Source organism: Rattus norvegicus, chromosome 3 (genome assembly GCF_021556685.1).
Source record: "Rattus norvegicus strain SHRSP/BbbUtx chromosome 3, alternate assembly SHRSP_T2T, whole genome shotgun sequence".
Lineage (NCBI taxonomy): Eukaryota > Metazoa > Chordata > Mammalia > Rodentia > Muridae > Rattus > Rattus norvegicus.
In genome coordinates, this window is record NC_141536.1 from 164,050,534 (window position 1) to 164,074,415 (window position 23,882).

Sequence of the window (23,882 nt, forward strand, 5' to 3'; positions counted from 1 at the left end):
GAGAAACAGCTATCAACTCTTGTATGAAGAAGCTGTTGGCGCTTTTAAGATCAGCTCGTGTAGACGCTTAGCTTCTGGTCAGCTTCTCCAGCTAATCTAGACACCTGGCTCCAGGCACAGGGCTTTAAAAACCTGATTGAAACTTTTTTATTCATTTGTTCCTTTTTGAAACGAGTTAAAACCAAGTCAAGGTGTGCACGACCGGCAGATAAAGTTTTTACCATTTTTTCTTTTGAACATGAAACATAAAACTTTTAGACAACGAGAAACAAAAACCACAGACATACACTGACAGACATGGGGACATCCTGGTGCACCAGAGACAAACAATAGACAAAGAGGGGAAAAAGCCAGATGGTGTTCACGGCGACTATCCACTCGAGTGGAGTTGATATGGGCGATGGATTGTCTCAATTCCTGGACTAGTCCACCAACGTGTTGAAACCCAATTTCTGTAAGATACTGAGAGATATTATCTGAACAGAACGACCGACATTCGCCAATGGTATGGAAGTGAAACACAGCCCTGAGTTTTTTACTCACAACCCAATTACATTAACTCTATCAGGCTGTGTACGGGCACTGAGATGTCCTTTTGTTTGATTCTCCTGAATAAATTTTCAGGCAGTCTGCCTCTATCAAATCTGATCAGTATGACTCTGTAAAGCTGTCGCGTCAGCGCCCGGACGCCGCGGCGTCCCCAGAGCCGGCGCGGGAGCTTAATTACACCTTACATAAGCACTAAGACAAAGTTTTTCTCCCAAAATACTATGTTCCTTTTACCTCCTCCCTTCTCACCCGGGGCATTCGTTCCCCAATTTTTCACCCCTGGCGGTGGTAAGACCGCAGGGGGGCCTGGTGCTTGAGATCGATCAGTTCATTGCAACTTTTCACTATCCTCTGTTTCTGACGATTTTCGCCCTTCCCCCAACACTCTCCGCTTTGCTGTTACAGCTGGGCAGTTCCCACGCGACCTCTGACGCCTTTTGGCGGTAGCTAGAAACTCAAAGGTCAATAGAAACAACTCGAGGGTTGCCAGAGCAACCATAGCGGCACCTGCCATGTCCGGCAGGGGACTGAGCTGGAGCAGATCAGGGCTAAACATTGTCTCTCAGAGTTCTTTTTACCTGCATTCCACAGCTTCTGGATTTCTTCCGTGAAACGGAGGCTTCCTCTTGGCACCGGCGATGATGTAGCTTTCTGTGTCCCGGATTCTCGGCACCAAATGTCCCGCGCGCGACTTTTCGCCGGCAAGGAGCACGGGGACATTAGAAATCCTTACTGTGACCACTTTATTCATCTTAGAAGAGGAAAAGCCACGCCGCACCAACATGGGGGCGCTTAAAAAACCCTCGTGCAGCGCACCCACACCTGATTGGTTGTTACCCATGATCTCATAAGGCACGCCCCGGAGTGGGCAAAGACCTGGCACGAAGGCACTCTTGCACATGCGCACAGTTAACTACCTGAAAAGGGGGGGCCGGCTGGCGCAGCGAAGGTTGGCGCCATCTTGTAATGGCGGAGTCTATCCTGACCTACCACGTGGGGCGCAGTGGAAGACAGCGCCATCTAGTGGTGGCGAACGTATTGCGGCCCTCTACAGGGACCCCTGTTGAAGGAATCAGAGAAAGGACTGAAAGAGCTTGAAGGGGCTTGAGACCCCATAGGAACAACAATGCCACCAACCAGAGCTTCCAGGGACTAAGCAACTACCCATAGACTATACATGGACTGATCCTGGGCTCCAACTGTATAGGTAGCAATGAATAGCCTATTAAGAGCACCAGAGGAACGGGAAGCCCTTGGTCCTGCCAAGACTGAATCCCCAGTGAACGGGATTGTTGAAAGGAGGGCGGTTATGTGAGGAGGATGGTGAGGGGAACACTCATATAGAAGGGGAGTTGAAGGGGTAGGTGGATGTTTGCCTGGAAACAAGGAAAAGTACTAACAATTGAAATGTAAATAAGAAATACCCAATTGTAAGTAAGAAAGACCCAAATGCTGGATCTAGAGGGAGTAAAAGACAACCATTTTATATTTTATAATATTACAACAACATAATTAGTTAAGGAAGAAAGAAAAAAATTAAAGACTTTTAAGAGTTTAATGCAAATGAAGGCACAACATACCTAAACTTATGGGACACAATGAAAGCAGAGTAAAGAGGAGAACTCAAAGTTCTTAGTTCCTCCAAAATCAAACTGGAGAGAGTACAGCAGCAGCTTGACAACACGCTTGCAATCTCTAGAACAAAAAGGAAAAAATACACCCAAGAGGATTAGACAGCACGGCATACTGAACTCAGTGCTCTAATCAACCAATAGAAACAAACAAACAAACAAACAAAAAAGAAAAACAAAATGAAAAATCAAACAAAACAAATACAAAGCAACAACAACAACAACAAAAACAAACTCTATGTAGAATGAACAAAACCAGAAGCTAGTTCTTTGAGAAAATATCCTAGGTAGAAAATCCCTTAGCCAGAGTCAGCGGAGGGAAGAGTGACAGTTTCGAAATTAATGAAATCAGAAATGAAAGGGAGACAAAACAACAGAAACAGAAAATATTAAATAATTATGAGATCCAATTCCATACACCTACACTAAACAAAACTTGAACATCAGGAGAAAGTGGACAATTTTCTATATAGATACTATTGGACCCAAAGGAATACCACCAAAGATCCATTCATACCCAAAGAGCACCAGAGCCGAGATTCGATGCAATCAGCAAGAGGTTTATTAATTCTGGGACATCGGGGTTCCTCAGCCTTCAAGCAGGAGAAGATGGCTAAGAACTCTGTTCTACAGATACATGCTACGTTTAAGCACAAGAACCAAAAAAAAAAAAAAAAAAAAAAAAAAAAAAAAAAAAAGGCACAGGAATGGGGATGGGTACATCGAGGCACACAAGGATTTTTTTTGGAGCCATAGTCAGATTGTCCATGCTTCCTGGACCAGTGCTCTGGATTTGGGTGGTGGAAAGTCTCTGCCAGTCCTGCTGGTCATGTGACTACCAAGAGGAGAGGATGTTACTAGGTAATAAAACCACAAATGGGTGGGGGAGGTATAACTGGTTGATTTCCCCGCAGGGTTGCACAAAAACACCTATCAAAGAGAACTCAAGATCAATTTTCCATAAGAATACCTATTACAAAATACTCAATAAATTTCTAGCAATCTAAATCGCAGAACACATCAAAATATTCACCCATCCCAATCAAGTAGGTTTCATCCAAGGAATGCAGGGATGGTAAAGTATATGTAATGCCATAAATGTAATTCACTGTATAAACAAACTCAAAGAAAAAAAAACCATGTTCAACTCGTTATATACTGTGATGGTTTGCATATTCTTGGCCCAGGGATTTGCACTATTAGAAGGGATGGCCTTGTTTAAGGTTGTGTGTCACTGTGTGATGGCCTTTGAGACCCTCCTCCTACCTACTTCTCAGATGATTAGTCTGTTCCTGGCTTCTGTTGGGTGAAGATGTAGAACTCAGATCATTCTGCACCGTGCCCCCCTGGATGCTGCCATGCTCCCTTCTTGATGATAATGGATTAAACCTCTATACTTGTAAGCCAGCCCCAATTAAATGTTGTGCTGCAAATCTTGCATTTACCATTGTGTGTGTTCACGGAAATAAAACCCTAAGTGAGTCAGAAACTGGTACCAGGGCCTGGGGTATTACTGTGATAGGTCTGTTCATCCTTTTCTTTGAAAGAATGTGTACTTTGAGACTTTTGATTTGGATAGCAATGTAATGCTTTAAATGGGACTTAATATGTTATCTTATTAGGAATGGGAAAATTGTAACTTAGAGTGATTTGAATTGTGCAGGATTGGCCCAAGAAGGTTGAAAGGGGAAGGATTTCAGTATGTGCTGTATAGACTGCTTATGTGGTATTTTGTTGTAGAATGTCACTACTTTATGCCTTGTCTGAAGAGTCTGCCTGAGGCTAAGGGGAAAACACTCAGATTAATTGTCTTGACAAAGGAAGTCTCAGAAATATCCATAATAGACTTTGTTTTTTGGTTAAGTCTCATGTAGAGCACTTTAATGAGAAAAGGGAAGTTGAGAGATGAAAAGTACAACATATGTGATTAGAATATTAAAGTTATCCAGTGAAATGGAGCTGAATCCTGGGTTCAAGGTTATTAAATTTAATAAAGGAAGTAATGATCTTGTGCCAAGATTCCACCAAACTAAATTAGCTCCAGCCATTTAGAAAAAACTTTTAATCCCAGGAGACAGGAATACATGTCTCTAAAAACATAAACTTGGTATTCTGTGGACTACCCGATCCAAGCGACATTCTCTTTAAGTTTCATTTTTAAAAAATCCTTGAAGTAGAAACAAATTGTTTAAATTTGTTTCTAAGGCTCATTGTTATTGTTAAAATAAAATATAGTAACAATAGCAACTTAGAAAAGAAAATATAATTTAAGATCACAGTTCCTGGCTATATCCAATTATTGGATGATGTCACAGGTTCAGGAGCTTGATACAAGAGTACACAGCTATCCAAAGACAAGAGAGAGATTGCTTAAATTATGTGGGCTAATGAACAGTTCTCTTTCTGAAATCTTTCACAACCAGGGCGCGTCCCTAGGAAATGGAAGCACTCACCTTAGTGAGTGTATTCACCTCAAGAAATACAATTATGACAATATCCCAAAGATATAGTCACATGCTAACCTGATTCAAATGATCCCTGCTTGAGACTTTCCTTCCTGTGATGCCAGATTGTGCCAAGTTGACAATTATAAGGATCCATCACATCCTCTTCATTTCTATGGTAGTTGAGACAAACTAACAAGTCTTCTGGGCTTTGAACAAACCAAAGCACTTGTGCATGATTGGGGGAATGTGAGAAGATCACACCCTATACAAAATGGGATGGTAGGGGTTGGGGATTTAGCTCAGTGTTAGAGCACTGGCCTAGCAAGCACAAGGCCCTGGGTTCAGTCCCCAGTTCTGAAAAAAATGAAAAAAGAAAAAACAAAAAAACAAAATGGTATGGTGACAGCCTTAGGGTAACCAATAAAAGAATTAACAAGGAAGCCCATAATTCCACTTACAGAAGAACTGAACACCAGGTTCACCAAACCCATATTTTCAAGACATGTGAGGTGAAACAGCCAGATTTCATTAGAGAATTGAAGAAGTAAGGAATGCAAGATTTATACAGAGAACATAGTATCAGTAAGCACATCTGCCATAATATGGATGAACATTCAAATCCCTCAGTTGTTTTTCTATTATTTGCAATAGGAAATGTCTACAGTGTGTAATACTCACAACGTAAGTTCGAACACTGTATAAAGAGGATGTAAAATTTTGTCTCTCAGTCTCAACATCTTACATGCCTTAATAACCCACATCACAGTAAAAACACACACACACACACACACACACACACAAACACACACAAAATATTTTATTAAAAATTCATCTTATTTCTTTTACATTATCTAGCATCTTTAGATAATCTCCTTGGATGACATTCTTGAAGTATTTGGTACCTGAAGAACCACAGAACATTAAAAAATATGTACATATCCACAACAATCAATGGTATGGATTTTCAAATGAAGGATACACACACACACACACACACACACACACACACACACACACACACACACACACACACACATACACACGCACATACAAACCAAGCCCACAAGGACACATGCACACACAGATCTGTATTTAATATGCATAAATCATCTCATTGCCTGGGCCACTCCCAAACTTGCACATTGCTAACATACCCCTCTGTGACAGTTCTGATTGATTGCTTAGTAAAATCTTTATCACATCTTTGCTACTCAAAACCGACTTGGGGCAACACCGCTGAGGCTCCTCCTCCCTGGCACTTACATGGAGGGTACTCTGTCTTTCTCAGCTCTCAAGCCTGCATCCAATTCGTTTCCTGGTTTGGTGATCCTCCTTGCTCTTGAATTCAAAAGTGATCCCTCTGTCGTTGCCTAGACATTGGCACCTTATAATTCCACCAATAAGAACATGCTGGGGATAGGGAGTCTCAGGTCTCAAATGCAGGATTCTCATGTAATTTGGGAACCAATTTAGCACTAGAGGACATTACAACCAATCCACACCAATTGGGAAGAAGCAACAAAGAAACAAGCCCGAGCCCCAAGAATACCCCACTTTTTTAGTCAACCTCCTTTAATCATCTGGTGAAACTAAGTTCACGTTCCGAAGCAGACAGGAGTTGTGGACTTCCCTTTGGTGGCCACCTTCCTTTACTCATCTTTTGTTTTTGAAAACATAATGACGGTCTCTAATAATGCCTCGGCTATTTATCTTGTGCTCCTCAAAACACAACACGAGTACTCTAATATCAAATAACAAACGAATATCATTGACTAAACTGTAACACCCACATCCTAAAACAGTTGACATTTAATCTACATAAGCATCTACCCCTTTGAGTTCATTTTCTGTCCATGATCCAGGAGCAGCATTATTACAATAAATCCCTGCCATTTTCATCACCTGTGTTTGAGTTGTGTTGTATTTGAGAGAACCCTATTGCACAAAGGCTTTTCCACATTGTTTACACTCATATCTTTACAGCATGATTATTTTCATGATGATAAAGACTTTAGAAATGTGCAAAGGCTTTAGCATATTCAATGCCTTCATAGCTTTTTTTTTTTTGCCCTGATGATGATATGTGAGAATTGAAAAGACCTCCCCATATTAAATCTATTCACATAGTTACTATCTGATACGGATCGTTTCATGTTGGTGAAATCTATAGAAATACATGATTGTTTTACCAGGCTAAATGCACTCACAAGGTTTTATTAAATACACTCAAAGCATTTTTCTAAATTATGATTTATTTTTTGCCTTTGAATATGACTGATATGCGAAGGTGTTACCACTTTGCTTACATTCATAGGGTGTCCCTCTTGTTTGTCTTCTTTTATGTATTTGAACGATGATTGCTCATTCAAACAGAGAGGCATAATAACACTGATTATATTATTGGGTTTCTATTGAGTATGTCTTCTTTTATTTACTTGCAAAGTACTATGATTTGCAAAAGGCGTGCCACATTTCTTACATTCATAGGGTTCCTATGCATGGTGAATTATGTTATGGGCTAGGAAATGACTGTTTTGGGAAAGATTTTACCACAGTAGTTACAGTCCAAGCATTTTTCTCTAGTACATATTCAGTTATACAATTGAAGATGCTTGGGATGTCTAAGGCTTAGGAACATTTAAGACATTCATTGGGTTTCTCTGCCGTGATTGTTTATGTATTTGGAGTTCACTGCTTTGTGAGAATGTTATAAAACCACACTGGATGCGTTCAAAAAAGTTTCTCTCCTGTATGTGTACTTTTAAGATTTTAGAGACCACTGCTTTGTGAAAAAGCTCTGGCACATTGGTTACAGTTAAAGGGTTTCATTCCTGCATGGTTTCTGTTGTCTTTGTAGATGACTCTTTTTGTGCAAAGGCTGTAGCATATTTGTTCCATTCACAGGGTTTCTCTCCAGTATGTCTTCGTTTTTATTCTTAGAGATTACTACTTCCTGCAAAGGCTTTCCCATATTGGTTACATTCATAGGGTTTCTCTCCTGTATGCATTCTTTTATATTTTTGGTGATCACCACTTTTTACAAAGGGTTTACAACATTGGTTAATTCATAAGGTTTTTCTCAATTATATGTTCTTTAATGTCTTTTGAGATTACTCCTTTGTGCAAAGGCTTTGCCACATTGGTTACGTTCATATGGTTTCTCTCCTGTATGTGTTCTTATATGGGTTTGGAGATTACTGCTTCCTGCAAAGGCTTTACAACATTGATTACATTCATAGGGTTTCTCTGCTCTGTGTGTTCTTTTATGATTTTGAAGAGTGCTGCTGTCTGTAAATGCTTTACAACATTGAGTACATTCATAAGGTTTCTCTCCTGTGTGTGTTCTTTTATGTTTTTAGAGAGTACTGCTGTCTGCCAAGGCTTTGCCACATTGGTTACATTCATAGGGTTTGTCTCCTGTATGAGTTCTTATATGTATTTGAAGATTATTTCTTCGTGCAAAGGCTTTGCAACATTGGTTACATTCATAGGGTTTGTCTCTTGTATGAGTTCTTATATGTATTTGGAGAGTACTGCTGCGTGCAAAGGCTTTACCACATTGATTACATTCACAGAGTTTCTCTCCTGCATGTGTTCCTTTATGATTTTGGAGAGCACTGCTTCTTACAAAGTCTTTACAACATTGGTTACATTCAGCAGGTTCTTCTCCATTATGTGTCCTTTTATGTCTTTTGAGATTATTACTGTGTACAAAAGCTTTACCACATAGGTTACCTTCATAGGGCTTCTCTCCATTATGCCTTTGGGTATGACTCTGAACTGCAAAGCCATTACCATACTGAATAAAATCAAAAGTCTGCTTTCCAGGAAAACTTCTTTCATACCTGCAAATACAATTGACACATGTAAATTTTTTCTCACATTGATTATATTCATGAATCTTTTTTTTTTTTCGGAGCTGGGGACTGAACTCAGGGCCTTGTGCTCACTAGGCAAGCGCTCTACCTATGAGCTAAATCCACAACCCCCTCATGAATCTTTTTATATCTATGAATTCATTTCAAATTTTGTTTAAGTGTAAGGAGCAAAATGATCTTAACATAATATCAGTCTGTTTATATTCAAAGGTGTTGCCTTAATGTCTTGAACGTTTGAAGACACATGGAATAGGAAGAGAATTGGTTACATGACTCATATTTATTCTATAATTTTTCTACTAAGATTGTTAACATATTTGAAGAAAACTCTATGAACTCAGAGCGTTTGTAGTCTGGCTGTGAACATAAATTTTGCTATCTTTGAGGAATACTACATTTGCAACATGAGCCAATACAAAGAGGAATATTTCTATAACCCTAATCTCATGATGTGATTCAGCACTTTGAATGTGTAAATGTCACCAATCATAGTCAAAAACTAAATATTTATCAACTTTTCCCACATTAAGAAACTCTCCTCAAAGTGGTATCTACTGTACATCTTCTAATTGTTCTGGAAAAGAGAGAGGTATGTTGCTTCTTTCAGTATCACTATGCTCTCCTGGCTTGCATTCATAGGGACATATGACATCCATAGCAAAAGAAGAATAATGCACTACATTCAACACATAACAAAATAAATTTCTATATTACATTTACAAAATTTCAATTTGTTTTCCTCAGAGAGATGTGGTACAGGGTTTAAGGTTTCTCCACAAAACCATTCTTGAATCACTAAAACTGTCCATATCATTAAATTTAGCCATGCTGTTACAGAATAAGGTTCACCACAATTTACTATGGACTATTTGCTTATTAAAAGGGTGTAGACATATAATGATGACCTAATCAATATTTGATGCAGTGTGTATTTTACCCAGTTGCTTTTCTTTAAAACTTGCTACACATATGAAACTTTCTTGGGAGGTATTATCTTATCATCTTTCCTGTGACAATTACCTTCCATGTCTTCTAGAACTTTTACAGTATTCTTCAGTAGTATTGTCTTCTCAAATGTAGCCTAAAAATAGTATCAGAGAAATTATGTTAAATTATTGGAATTAGGCAACATTTAAATTACTATCTGTAGTGAACTTTAGAACCATAACTGATTTACTCACTTCATTCTTCCTCATTTTTAAGTGAAATAAAAAAAAAATCAGGGTTAGGGATTTAGCTCAGTTGTAGAGCGCTTGTCTATCAAGCGCAAGGCCCTGGGTTCGGTCCCCAGCTCTCAAAAACAAACAAACAAACAAAAAACCAAACAAACAAACAAAAAAAACAGATCAAATATTAAACAAAACCAGCTGTGCCTATATTTTACAAAGTGAATGATAAATTCATTGAATTACCTATAGCGCTGAGATTCCTATCGGTCTCCAGCATTACACCGTGGTAAAGACTCTTCTGAGAAGGATTCAGCAATGCCCACTCTTCCTGAGTGAAGTTCACATGCACATCATCATTGGTCAGTACATCCTAAAAGATACAATACATGTGTACATGATACAGCATGATACCACCTTCCAGTCTCCATTTGTGCCCACAGCTGGAGCTGTCCCAAAGAACTGCATATTCAAAACTGGTCTTCAGGGGTGGTCTATCAGGAGCACTCTCACTGCTAACCCCACTTTCTCTCCACTGACTGTCCAAAGGGAGAAATACCTGGACCTCCCAAGGCCCAGGATCTATAGAGCAACCTGGGATGGTACTCTTATGGTCTGCATCTGGTCCCAGAGCTGAGCCTGTCCTATTGCTCTATAGACCAAAATCCTCACCACACGGAGGTGGTCTCTTAGGAGTGCTCTCATTGCCAATCACTCGGGGTGGAACACACAATTGCTCCACAGTTGTTAAAGGAGAGATAAGCTTGGAACAATCTTGGCAATGGAGTGGTGGGGAGGCCTGGGAGAGGACACACTTGATCTCTATCTGTGCCCAGTGCTAAGGGTGTGTCATAGCCCTCCAGACCCAAAACAAGGCCAGAGAGTACTGGTCTCCCAGGAGCATTCTCATTCCTAGGATCAGAGGCATATGAGTCTGCAGGAGGAACAAGCTATTGTCAGAAACAGCAAGATCAACTAACATTAGCAATAACTGGATGGCAGTAGGCAAGCATATGAAGCGAAGCATCAGAAATCAACACTAATTGTCATCATCACAACGCAGTTCTCTCACCACAACAAGCAATGGGTATATCAACATACCAGCAAAGCAAGATTTGGATTGAAAATCACATCTCATGGTCATGATAGAGGATTTTAAGCAGGACATAATTACCTCCTTTACAGCATTACAGAACACATGTAAATAAGTAGTTGCCTTAGGGAGGAAACAATAAAATCCCCTAAAGATTTACATTAAAAAACTACAAAAGAGTGGAAGAAACTAAACAGAGACATCTAGGATCTAAAATTGTTAATAGGAAAAATAAGGAAGCCACAAGGAGAGACAAACATGAAGATAGGAAACATAGGCAAAAGATCAGGAGTAATACGTAAGCATCACCAATAAAATATAAGGGTTTGAGAAAGAATCTCAGGGGCAGAAGACACCATAGAAAACATTGACACAACAGTTAAAGAGAATGCAAAAAAAAAAAAACCCAAAAAACTTCTTAGTCAAAACTTCCAGGAAATCCAGAACAGAACAATGTTGTGAGAAGAGCAAACTTAAGGTTAGTAGATATAGAGGATAATAAAGATGTCAAACTTAAAAAGCAAATATCTTCAAATTTTTTGTGAAGTAAACTTCCCTAACTTAATGAAAGAGATGCCCATGAACATAAAAGAAGCCCACAGATTCAAAATAGACTGGACGATAATAAAATTTCCTCGCATCACACACATTATTTAATGTCTGCTTCCTGCTATATGGATTATGTTACAAGATGTGGAATTTGTACTATTTACAGACCCAGCAGTATGAGCACATGAGAAATTTGCATCTCAGAAGCTCCTTTTGTAAGTAAGAATTGAATTTCTGTGAATCATTCCATTGGCTAGAGGTAATAGAAAGGTAAAAGGATTCAAATGAACTACTTCTGAAGGAACCCTATTACCCCTTTTCTACTAATTTCTAAACATGACAAAATTAGTCAAACAAAACTGAATGTAGCACATTCAGAAATTCAAGAACTCACAAAACGACATAGGAAAGATAGTTCATCACACAGACTTGTGGGCACTCCTGAGACTGCAAGGCAGGAGAGACTGCCAACTCTCCCTACCATTGCCCACATCCCTGGTCTAAGAGGAAACTGTATAGGGCCTCTGGGAACAGGAAGATAGGCACAATCAAGCTGCTGTAAACTGCAGTCCAGACTGTGTCCTGATCTGAAAACACCCGGTCAAGCAGCTCCCTGTGCCCAAATCCTGTGGGAGGGAGAGCTATAGCTTCAGAGGGGCAGACACACCTGGGAAACCGGAGGAGACTACTCTCTGCCCACATTTCTGACTCTAGAGGAATTTGCTTAGTTCCATCTGGTTGCCCTGTGCACAGAGATCCTGGAGGAGGAGTAGGAGGCCCTGTTGACTGATGCCCTCACTGAGAGTTCAAACACAGCCCCGAGGAACACTTCAGACCCAAGACTAGAGGTAAGAACAACTTTTCTGTTCCAAGGAACCTGCCTGGTGGACTCATGACACACGCCCACAGGAACAGCTGAAAGCCAGTTTACAGGAAAGACTACACTCCTCAAAGCAGAACACTCTGTTACCATCACTGGCTGAAAGAAAACAGGAAAACAGGACTCTTGACACACAGGCCTATAGGACGGGTCAAGTCTCTCTCAGAAATAGCAGAACAACTTAATACCAGAGACAACTGGATGTTGACAGGTAACTGAAGGAACCCAAACAAGAGGAATCAAGAATACATGGCATCATGGGAGCCCAATCCTCCCACCAAAGAAAACACTGGATATCCAAACACACCAGAAAAGCACGATCTAGATTTAAAATCACATTTGATCACGATGATGGAGGACTTCAAGAAAGACATAAAGAACTGCCTTAGAGAAATGCAGGAAAACACAAATAAACAAGTTGAAGCCCTTAGAGAGGAAAAACAAAAATCCATGAAAGAATTACAGGAAAACACAATCAAACAGGTGAAGGAATTGAAAATGGAAATAGAAAAAAAATGTAGAAAGCACAAAGGGATACAACCCTGGATATATAAAAAAAAGAAAGAGACAAGGAGCTGTAGATACAAGCATAAAACAGAAAACAAGAGAAAGAAGAGAGCATTTTAGGAGCAGAAGATTCCATAGAAATCATTGACAGAACAGTGAGAGATAATGTAAAAGGGAAAAAACTACTTGCCCAAAATATACTGGAAATCCAGCACACAATGAGAAGATCAAACCTATAGATAAAAGGTATAGAAGAGAGTGAAGACTCCCAGCTCAAAGAACCAAATATCTTGAACAAAATCACAGAAGAAAACTTCACTAACCTAAAGAAAGAGATGCCCATAAACATAAAAGAAGCCTACAGAACTCCAAACAGTTTGGACCAGAAAAGAATCTCCTCCTGTTACATTACAGTCATTAACACCAAATGCACAAAACAAAGAAAGAATATTAAAAGCTGTAAGGGAAACAGGTCAAGTAATGTAAAAAGGCAGACCTATCAGAATTACACCAGACTTCTACCAGAGACTATGAAACCCAGAAGATCCTGGAAAGATGTCATACAAACAATAACAGAACACAAGTGCCAGTCCAGGTTACTGTACCCAGCAAAACTCTCAATTAACATGGATGGAGAAACCAAGATATTACATGAGAAAATCAAATTCACACAATATCTTTTTACAAATCGAGCCATACAAAGGATAATAAATGGTAAAGCCCAACATAAAGGAGGCAAGCTACACCCTAGAAAAAGCAAGAAACTAATTGTCTTGCAACAGAAAAAAGAGAAGACAAGTACACGAACATAATCTCACATCCAAATATGAATATATCAGGAAGCAACAATCACTACTCCTTAATATCTCTCAACATCAATGGACTCAATTCCCCAATAAAAAGACACAGACTAAGAAACTGGATATGTAATGAGGATCCAGCACTTTGCTGCCTACAGGAAACACACCTCAGAAACAAAGACAGATACTACCTCAGTGTGAAAGTCTGGAAAACAACTTTCCAAGGAAATGGTCTGAAGAAGCAAGCTGAAGTAGCCATTCTAATATCGAATGAAATCAATTTTCAAGAAAAAGTCATCAAAAAAGGTAAGGAAGCACAAGGCCCTGGGTTTGTTACCTAGCTCCGAAAAAAAAATATATCAAGTATTAAACAAAACCAGCTGTGCCTATGTTTTGCAAAGTGAATGATAAATTCATTGAATTACCTAGAGTGCTGAGATTCCTACAGGTCTCCAGCATTACACATTGGTAGAGACTCTTCTGAGAAGGATTCAGCAATGCCCACTCTTCCTGAGTGAAGTTCACATGCACATCATGATAGGTCAGGACATCCTAAAAGATACAATACATGTGTACATGATACAGTATGATACCGCCTTCCAGTTTCCACTTGGTCTGCATCTGCTTCCAGAGCTGAGGCTGTCCTATTGCTTTCTAGACCAAAAACCTTACCACATTGAGATTTTCAATTTTCAAGCGAAAATCATCAAAAAAGATAAGGAAGGACACTTCATATTCACCAAAGGAAAAATCCCCCATGATGAACTCTCAGTCCTAAATATCTATGCTCCAAATACAAGGGCAGCTATATACATAAAAGAAACCTTACCAAAGCTGAAAGCACAACTTGCACCTCACACAAGAATATTAGGAGATTTCAATACCCCACTCTCACCAATGGATAGATCATGGAAAAAGAAATTAAACAGAGACATAGTAGACTAAAAGAAGTCATGAACCAAATCGACTTAAACAGACATTTATACAACATTCTATCCTAAACAAAAAGATATACCTCCTTCTCACCGCCTCATGCTACTTTCTCCAAAACTGACTGTATAATCAGGCACAAAACAGGCCTCAACAAATACAGAAAGGTAGAAATAATCCCACATGTCCTATTAGAACACCACAGCTAAAGCTGTTCTTCAATAACAACAGGGAAAGAACTCCCCATATACAGGGAAGTTGAACAAGGCTCTACTCAATGATAACCTGGTCAAGGAAGAAATAAAGAAAGAAATTATAGATTTCTTAGAATTTAATGAACATGAAGGTACAACATACCCAAACTTATATATAGGACACAATGAAAGCTGTGCTAAGAGAAAAACTCATAGCTCTGAGTGCCTGCAGAAAGAAAGAGGAGAGAGCATATGTCAGCAGCTTGACCGCACATCGAAAAGCTCTAGAAGAAAAAGAAGCAAATACACCCAGGAGGAGTAGAAGGCAGGAAATAATCAAACTCAGAGCTGAAATCAACAAAGTAGAAACAAAAAGGACTATACAAAGAAGCAACAGAACCAAAACCTGGTTCTTTGAGAAAATCAACAAGATAGATAAACCCATATCAAGACTAACCAGAGAAGAGAGAGAGTGTGTCCAAATTTACAAAATCAGAAACGAAAAGGGAGACATAACAACAGAATCAGAGGAAATTCAAAAAATCATCAGATCCTACTACAAAAGCCTATATTCAACAAAACTGGAAAATCTGGACAATTTCCTAGACAGATATCAGGAAACGAAGCTAAATCAGGAACCGATAAACCATTTAAACAACCCATTAACTGCTAAAGAATTAGAAGCAGTCATTAAAGTCTCCCAATGAAAAAAAAGCCCAGGTCCAGATGGGTTCAGTGCAGAATTCTATCAGACCTTCCTAGAAGACCTCATACCAATACTATCCAACTACTCCCCAAAATTGAAATAGACGAAGTGCTACCAAATTCCTTGTATGAAGGCACAATTACTCTTATACCTAAACCACACAAAGACAAAAAGGAAAGAGAACTTCAGACCGATTTCTGTTATGAATATTGACGCAAAAATACTCAATGAAATTCTGGCAAACAGAATCCAAGAGGACATGAAAACACTCATCCATCATGATCAAGTAGGCTTCATGCCAGATATCCACGGATGGTTTAATATACGGAAAACCATCAATGTAGTCCATTATATAAACAAACTTAAAGATAAAAATTACATGATCATTTTATCAGATGCTGAGAAAACAGTTGACAAAATTCGACAACCCTTCATGATAAAAGTCCAGGAAAGAAAAGGAATTTTAGGCAAGTATAGAAACATAGTGAAAGCTATAAAAAGCAAAGTGGTAGCTAACATTAAAGTAAATGGAGAGAAACTTGAAGCAATCCCACTAAAATCAGGGACTAGACAAGGCTGCCCACGCTGTTCCTACTTATTCAATATAGTTCTTGAAGTCCTAGCCAGAGCAATTAGACAGCGAAAGGAGATCAATGTGATACAGATTGGAAAGGAAGAAGTTAAAATGTCACTATTTGAGTGATCCCAAAGTTCCTCCAGAGAACTACTAAAACTGATAAACACCTCCAGCAAAATGGCTGGGTACAAAATTTACTCAAATAAATCAGAAGCCTTCCTCTACACAAAAGAGAAACAAGGTGAGAAAGAAATTAGGGAAAAAGACACCTTTCATAATAGTCCCAAATAATATAAGATGCCTCGATGTGACTTTAACCAAGCAGGTGAAAGATCTGTATGATAAGAACTTCAAACCTCTAAAGAAATTGAAGAAGATCTCAGAAGATGGAAAGATCTCCTATGCTCATGGATTGGCAGGATAAATATAGTAAACGTGGCCATTTTACCAAAAGCGATCTACAGATTCAATGCAATTCCCATCAAAATTCCAATGCAATTCTTCAGAGAGTTAGACATAACAATTTGTAAATTCATCTGGAATAAGAATAAACCCAGGACACCTAAAACTATCCTCAACAATAAAAGGACTTCTGGGGGAATCACTATCCCTGAACTCAAGCAGTATTACAGATCAGTAGTGATAAAAACTGTATGGTATTGGTAAAGAGACAGGCAGATAGACCAGTAGAATAGAACTGAAGACACAGAAAGGAGCCCCCACACCTTGGTCATTTGATTTTTGATAAGGGAGCCAAAACAATCCAATGGAAAAAAAGATAGCCTTTTCAGCACACAGTGCTGGTTCAACTGGAGGTCAGCCTGTAGAAGAATGCAGATTGATCCATTTTTCTCACCCTGTAGAAAACTTAAGTCCAAGTCCATCAAGGACCTCCACAGCAAGCCAGATACACTCAAACTAATAGAAGAAAAAGTGGGGAAGAGTCTCGAACACATGGGCACTGGAGGAAATTTCCTGAACAAAACACCAAAGGCTTATGCTCTTAGATCAAGAATTGACAAATGGGATCACATAAAACTGTAAAACTTCTGTAATGCAAAGGACACTGCTGTTAGGACAAAACAGCAATCAACAGATTGGGAAAAGATCTTTACCAATCCTCAATCCTACATTAACTCATGAAGTTAAACTGCAGGGAGACAAATAACCTATTAATAATGGGGTTCAGAGCTAAACAAAGAATTCACAGTTGAGGAATGGAGAATGGCTGAGAAGCACCTAAAGAAATGTTCAACAGCTTTAGTCATAAGGGAAATGCCAATCAAAACAACCTTAAAATTCCACCTTGAACCTGTCAGAATGGCTAAGATCAAAAACTCCAGAGACAGCAGATGTTGGCGAGGATTTGGGGAAAGAGGAACACTCCTCCATTGATGGTGGGACTGAAGACTGGTACAACCACTCTGGAAATCAGTCTGGAGGTATCTCAGAAAATTGGACACTGCACTACCTGAGGACCCAGACATACCTCTCTTGGGCATATACCCAAAAAAATGCCCTAACATATAACAAAGAAACATGCTCCACTATGTTCATAGCAACCTTATTTATATTAGTCAGAAGCTGGAAAGGGCCCAGATGCCCTTGAAGAGAAGAATGGATACAAAAATGTGGTCCATCTACACAATGGAATATTACTCAGCTATCAAAAACAATGACTTTATGAGATTCGTAGGCAAATGGATGGCACTGGAAAATATCACCCTGAGTGAGGTAACCCAATCACAGAAAAACACATGGTATGCACTCACTGATAAGTGGTTACTAGCCCAAATTCTCGAACTATCATAGACGCATAGAACACATGAAAATCAGAAGGATGATCAAAATGCATATTGTGCAGCCTTATCTGTGACAGCCAAGAATAATCATGACCTTAAAACTTGTTGAGACAGGAAGCAGGGAAGAGACAAGAGCCACACCAAGGAAGTGGTCAGAATGATAATGATAAAAGAGAAAGATCAGTTACCAAATATTTGGATTACATAAGGAATTGAATCTGGGAGAATTGCATCCTAACCCTTGGGGTAAAGGAGGAGGTATGCCAGCACTATTCTGTGACAGTTAGGGAGTGAGTTCTGATTAGAGAATCAGAAGGTCAGGTTTGCATTGACTTGATAAATAGGGCTCCCAAGCCATTTGTCCCAGGAATTCAGACTTAACACTATGGAAAAGAAGAACGAAATGAATTAATTATATTCTCAAATACTATTTGTCAAATTCAAAACACACTGTATGGTCCGATATTTTTCAAGGACTGATGTGTGAACTAGAGCACACCAAGTATTATATCTTTTCTCTAACATTTTGTATTTTCAAAGAGGAATAATAACTTTCCTGGTTAGGCACATCCACACTTTGTCTAGATCTTCTTTTTTTCGAACTAGTGGAAATACAGAAATTTAGTTCATACATTTAAGTTCAGTTTCGTTTTTAAGTTCACCTTTGCTCTGATCTGGAAAGCGCCCCAAGATGACCAGTCTGGAAATTTACTGATTGTCTAAAATCACTTGCCTACTCATGGTTAATGAGAACAAGTTCCAAAGCAGAAATGCCTCGCCTTCTTTATTCCTCCTCCTTTTTTGGGCTGTGATTATACCAGCTCCAAAGTTGTCAGAGAAGTACATTCTTAACAACACAGGTTCCCCATAATTTGTAGTTCTCAAATCCCTAAAACAAGGAGGTTAGACAACACTCATTCATGTGTTCTTTTTCTCCTTAATGACAAGATAAACAACAGCATGAAAAGAGTTTAGGACAGTGTTCTGACCACTGGTCAGTAGAGGCTTGATTAGGTATTCAAATCAATCATAACTGTATGACATCAAGAAAGCCTGAGCTACAACGATGTTGCTCGAAAAAGGAAGATATAAATTCCCTTTGGAAGAAAGAATGAAATTCTTAATTCTTGGGAAACAAGAACTGGAATATAGCATCTGTGGATAAATAATGAAAATTATAAAGCAATAATCAAAATTGACTTCATACAAAGGTGAACACAAGTGACTTTGAAAAACATAGAAGGAATGGCATTAATAAGATAGTTTTTATCCTTGTCCGTATGTGAAATGTTAACTGCTGAGATCTATATCATGACACACCAAGCTACAGACGGTGGCATCTGCTATACAATTTGGGGATGATTTAAGTTTGTAAACAAAGATTCCACATATCTGTATATTACAGGTCCTAAAATAGGAATTTATCATGCACTGTTTCAAGCTGATCTTCCAAAATTAAATATCCAGCAATCTACTTTTTTAATTACATGTATTATTTAGTATGTGATGTGAAATTACAAATTTTTCACCCTGCCTGAATCAGATACTTCTCCAGAACGGCGACTGCTATAGTAGACTCCCGTCAACTTTGGTCGTTGATCTAGCTATTTCCCGCCCTTTTTCATCTGACAGTTAACAGAGTACACAATTCCCCTGGTTCTCATGTGAAGGTAGAAGAAATGGACTGTTCATTATATGACTCAAATGAGCAAGTATAAAACACCATTTTGCTTCATTCCTTTAACTCAAGAATTTAGGCATTTCCAGCAAAAGAATGCAAGGTCTTGGGGAGCAATTGACCAAGATCAAGGCTACCTGAGTCTGAGGCTAGTCTAAGACTACATTGTCTGAGAATCATTTCTATAAAGAGCAGAAGATGCAGCTCTCTCAGAGGTAATATATACCAGAAAGAAATCACTTCCCATATAATTGAAATATCAACAAGCAAAGGTCTTTTTAATGATACCATGGGCTCCGTTATGTGCAATGCTAAAAGAGGAGCTAGCCAAAAAACAGTGTTTTGGATTCCACATATGCAGCGATGGATGATTTTCTATCCAGAAAAGGCCTCAGGTTGTTGAAATACAGTTTAAATAAGGACTGCAGGTCCTACCTAGGCAGCTAGCAGATTTACATAGCAAAGATCCACAGAATCAGTTCTTAAGTGCATGTGAGTCCTGAAAGAGTAGTTTCTTTTCCTGTTATTGAGTCCTGATTTGGAGGTCCAGAGGATGACAAAGCTAGGAAAGGTAGAAGGTAGAATGTTCAGCAGCTGTGGTGGTTAGATCATTCACAAGATGTGTCTTATACCAAGTAAGCTTCTGAAGAGTAGCGTCTTTTATAGGGAATAAGTAGGACCAAGTGGAAATTTTTATGAAGCAATCAGTAACTCTCATACAATGGTACAAACTAAGGAGAAGTCTAATAAAACAGTGCTGCACAAAGTGAACCCTAAGTATCCAAAACACGTCCTTAGCCAAGTCCATAGTTGACTTGGAACTGATAATCATATCCATATGGCAGACTAGGCCTCAATGTTCTTTGTGTCACCTTGAGCATGTTGTTAGGGTCCTGTTCTTTGATACCATCATGGGCCTTATCGCTGAGTGTAAACAAGATTTGTCCCCCTTTTTATGGTTTGTAGACAAATATCTGAAAAATCCTGCTAAACAAACATATATACTACTATCCTAATCTTAAAGAGGACTGCTTAGCATACTCCATACCTGTGAGGTGTTTACAAGCAGTTCTACCTCAGCTACATTCTACTTAGTGTCACTTATTATAGCCTAAGCGTTGGTAAATCATTACATTCTCAATTCTACTCATGTACTACACAGCTTATAATTAGAGTACTACACAACACACGAGATATTTAACAGTCTCCAAAATTCAATTCAAATGGACCTTGTAACTGTTAACTACGAATGTCAGAACTTTTAGAATATAGTTTAAAACCCGGCGTTTCAGGGTTGATATCCTGCCAAGTATATTTCTCAACACAAGAGGCCACCATAACGATTTCGGAGAAATGCAGGTTCCATAATAAAGTAAATCAGTATCCAACCTCTGGTAGAAGGAAAGACTGCCACGGACCTCACAAGTGGCTGCATTAGTTCTGGCTGCCACTTTCCCTGCAGCCACTGGGAGGAACCATTACACATGTATCCTTTGCTAAGCAGCTTCTCCTCCTGTTTGTGGACTTGATTTTGTCACTTACCATGTCGGGCGTTCTGACCTCCTCTCACAGCACCCAGAAGAGTGACTCAGCATGTATCACCAGGAAGCACTCAGAGAGGCTGAGTTCCCAAAGGAAGTTGCTGACCTTGTACCTTGAAGAGCCACCTCCTCAGCTGACTGCTAACTCCCTCTCGAGGTGCTGATTGGCTAGTGAATTTTGAGTGACATCAGCCTAATCCTTAGGGTTCGAGGGTTTTAAAGAGACACAGCATAGTGATTCCAGCCTAGGCCAATGTTTTGCAATACCTGCAGATCGCAGATCGGAATTTCAGCAGCACAACCGCTTTTCTTCCAATAGCTTACCTGTCTGTCCTCCAGTCAATCTCGCTTGTTCTCTTGTTCCTGGTTTTGTTCCCAGCAGTTAATCCATGCAAGTAGGAAGGAATGATTTGACCTCTATCTACACTTAGAAGAGTGAGACCCCAGACAGAAATCTCAGACTGCAAGTTGATTTAGGTCCACATGTACCCAGATAAACTACTGTTTGAGTAATAGAAGGTGTTCTGAGTTAGACGCTATGAGAAATTTTTATTCTGCTTGTCTATAAATGCAACTGGAGAATTCAAAAATGTATGCAGTGTTGCAAAGTTTCTCTGCCTCCCCAGTGTCCTGATTGCTGTGACACTACCAAGGGACACAAACACATTAGATGATGACAGAAGTGAGAAGGCAGGGGGCATCTCCAGAAGGAATGAGAGGCTGCGGAAGGGCTCCTCTAGGATGTGCCAGAGACCTGGAATGGGGGATGCTCCATGGAATGAGTGAGTGTGATGGTAGCTGAGGCTCACTCCAAGGAGTATGTGATATGGAGCCTGAAGTGACCACCTCCTGTAACCTGACAGGACTCCCAATGAAGGACTGATCATACTAACCCATCTACAAAACCTTCCTGTCTACAGGAGGTGCAGGGACAAAGAAGGAGTGGGGTCTGAGGGAGTGGAAAACCAATCACTGGTCCAACTTCAGATGAATCGCACGGACAAGAACCAATCCCTGACTGTATTAATGATACTCTGCATCCTGACAGACAGGGGCCTAGCCTATCTGTCCTTTTAGAGGCTCCAGGCTGCAGCTGTACAAAATGGATATACACCTGAGGGAGCTCCAGAAGTTTGTGATATATTTTTAGGAGAAATTGAGGAATCTGGGGGTAATAAGAACTTCATACATAGACCAACAGAGTTAATTGACCTCTATACTTAAGGGTTGTCAGAGAATTTTCCACAAACCAAAAAGCATTCATGGACTGGACCCGTGCTACCCTCTGAAAACATGCATAGCATATGTGCAGCTTGGAGCTTTTTATTCAGGTAGATTCCCCAACAACTATAACAGAGACAGTCGCTCAGTCTTTTGGCTGTCTGTGGCATCTGTTCTCCTAACATTGATGCTTATTCTCATGGAAATGGTAATAATGTAAAAACAATAGCTTTTATAAGTTTATGGCTATATAATATTTTGTTCAATATATTTAGGAACCCTTCCCATTTCTTTGCTTCTTGTTTAAAAGTAAGGCCTTTTCCAAATTACACCTTAAAATAGCTGCCAAGCTATAACTTATAAAATCACCATAACCAGACACCCAGATCCAAGTATCAGGATGATGACTGTTCACAAAATCTTCCTGCTGAAATGAGCTGATGAATTTCTTAATGGGGAGAGGAGGGGTAGGAAAATTATAATAAATTTGGATAGAATTAAGAAAGCTAGCTTTACTATTTGTTTTCCAGTCTCGGCATATCTTGGAGAATCGGGGTTTGGTTGACATTCTGGAATCTATCTGAAATGCTGATAAACTGAGTACAGTTTGCGTCAGCAGCAATTTCTGAAACTGTTCTGGAAGCCAGTCTCTGGAAAAGGCATCACAAAGCAGGTAGCTGGAATAGCAGGCCATTTCAGCCTCCCTGCAAATGATTCTTGTCCAAGCAGAACATTCTGCAATGTATGAATGTCACAAACAAGATTTTAGTACTTTTAAGATCTTTCCATGCATTGTGCAAGGCGCACAGATCAGCTAAGATGAAATTTTGCTCCTTGTTTGAAAAGTTGAAAGACAACTATCCTTTTCTGAGTAAATGTGATCAATAGTCAATTGTAATAAATCGTCAGTCATGCCACGTGTAGGATTTCACTATGAATCTTAACTGTTCCACAACCAACAACATGTCTAATTTTAGCTCAAATTTTGGATACAGACATTTTTATGTCTAGACCAGTTACAGGGCTGTTCCCATGTAAAACTATCAGCAAATCAAGTTGTCTGTACTGTTTGATTTCCTCAAACTTTTCTTTTCTGTATCCTAGAACTTAAGTGGGGTTTCCCCCATCTTATTGGATTCATAAAACCAGGAAGGGGTTCAAAACCTTTTCTTTTCTTCTAAGAACACAAATATAGAGGCTCTTTCCCATAATAGCATGTCGTTGGTCCAGTAACCCAAAATCTCAATGGTAAAGATTGATTCAATTAGCAGCCTCCTTTTTCTTCAGTCTTGATCCCTTTTGAACTCTTTTCCAAGGATTTTTAATATAACCACCAAACTTATAACCACATGTTTTGATAAAGAATTCAAAACAATCAAAACATCTAAGTAATTGTTATTAGTTTTTGAGACAGTGCTCCTGGTTCAGGGACAAAAAAAGGGAGTCCCTCCCTGTTTGTACATGAGAAAAAGGCCTAAGTTTATAGTATTTGTCTGGCATAAGGTTATTCTACCTATTCCCTGCTCTTCATGCACATTTTGAGATCAAAATATTCTATGTATTTATTTATGCCTACTTAAATTCTCCATTCTATGGAACTTAATATCTCTATCAGGATAGTTACCTGTATCTATAAATCTACATTTATATACCCTTCCACTTTATATAACTTGAATACACATCCTTTCCTATGGATTTACTTCAGATAAATTTCCTTCTACTTACTGTGTAAG

The 23,882-nt window shown here is 39.2% G+C and overlaps 1 long non-coding RNA gene across 2 annotated transcripts; it reads right to left on the reverse strand.

Annotated features, from left to right (window-relative positions):
- Nucleotides 1-230: 230 nt before the first annotated feature.
- Zfp931l2 (zinc finger protein 931 like 2) lies at nucleotides 231-20,977 on the reverse strand. 2 transcript variants are annotated; one of them, XR_015684074.1, is made up of 8 exons: nucleotides 20,930-20,977; nucleotides 13,926-14,052; nucleotides 9,918-10,044; nucleotides 9,526-9,586; nucleotides 8,363-8,472; nucleotides 2,130-2,244; nucleotides 1,467-1,609; nucleotides 231-1,240 (listed from the first exon to the last, which is right to left on the reverse strand). It is a non-coding gene; the product is annotated as a zinc finger protein 931 like 2 (long non-coding RNA). The 2 variants fall into 2 exon arrangements; XR_015684073.1 differs by lacking the exon at nucleotides 13,926-14,052.
- Between the last annotated feature and the right edge of the window lie 2,905 nt (nucleotides 20,978-23,882).